Genomic DNA, 1,141 nt, shown 5'->3' with positions numbered 1-1,141 from the left:
GACCAGGTTGCCTTGAAATCAAAGAAATCTGCCTGCTTCTGCCTCCCAAGTGCTGGGATTAAAGGCATATGCCACCACCGCAGGCTCATTTTGTTTCTTATTTTGTTTGTTTTTAAAATTTTACTCTCTGTTGCCTTAAAATAAATTATGTCAGAGCACCGAAGTCAGAAGCAGGCTCACAGGTGGTATGGATCAGGAGTCCTGACTTGTCACAAAGGGAACACTTGCCTCTGCTCCACTTCTGATTGCAAACAGAGAGGAGTGGACTGGCAGAAGGGCTTGCATGCCTGGGGGCTGACATCATGGAGAGGAGACCTCAAGCAGGGCCTCTAAATCAGAACAGCCTGGGGGGTCCTCACAGAAGGACAGCCTCAGACATGGTAACCAGGACTCCAAAGATGTTCCTACCAAGAAAGCAGGGGTGTTGCATGGCCACCTCGGTGCATCAAGTCAGAAGCAGCCACTGGCATGGACATGTTTCCCATGATCCTGCGCCACAAGACTAACATCTTCACGGATGCCAAGTAGTTGAGTACCAGGTTCGATCTGAAGCACATGGTTGAGGACATCCACAAGCAGTGGCTGTATAAGGACAACCAGCTCCTTGATGATAGAAAAACTCTGGGCAAGTGTGGCTTCACTGGCTAGACAGCACGACCACAGGCTCCTGCCACTGTGGGCCTGGCTATGAAACCCTGTGCAGTAAGCCTTTGTCTAACCCTCCAGAGCTTCCAGATGTGATGAAACCACAGTATTCTGGAGGCAGTGCTAATGAACAAGCTGTGCAGTGAGGGCCCCATTCCTCCAATAAAAAAAAGATTTGGCTGTCAGGAAAAAAAATGAAAAGAAAGGAAAGCGAAAGAGAGCAGAAGCTCATCTACCTTTTCTGCCTGAGTCGTGTAAGTATTGTACAGCCACTTGCACTGCTCACAGATCAATGCCACTTCTTCATTTGAAGAATGAGTATCAAACATCAAAGGCACAGACACTGGCTGGGAGAATGGCTCAGGGGTAAAGAACACTTGCCACTCTTTCAGAGGACATGAGTTCAACTCCCAGCACCTACATCAAATCTTGCAACCATTTGTAACCCCAATTCCAAAGATTTCAATGCCTTCTTCTGGGCTGCTGGCAGGGGGGG

General features: G+C 48.5%; 1 pseudogene; it reads left to right on the top strand.

Annotated features, from left to right (window-relative positions):
* Nucleotides 1-468: 468 nt before the first annotated feature.
* LOC116091637 lies at nt 469-791 on the top strand (annotated as a pseudogene).
* The last annotated feature ends 350 nt before the right edge of the window (nt 792-1,141 follow it).

This window comes from Mastomys coucha, chromosome X, assembly GCF_008632895.1.
Source record: "Mastomys coucha isolate ucsf_1 chromosome X, UCSF_Mcou_1, whole genome shotgun sequence".
Taxonomy (NCBI): Eukaryota; Metazoa; Chordata; class Mammalia; order Rodentia; family Muridae; genus Mastomys; species Mastomys coucha.
Note: the sequence above shows the minus strand (reverse complement) of the source record. Positions and strands in the feature narration are given on the sequence as shown.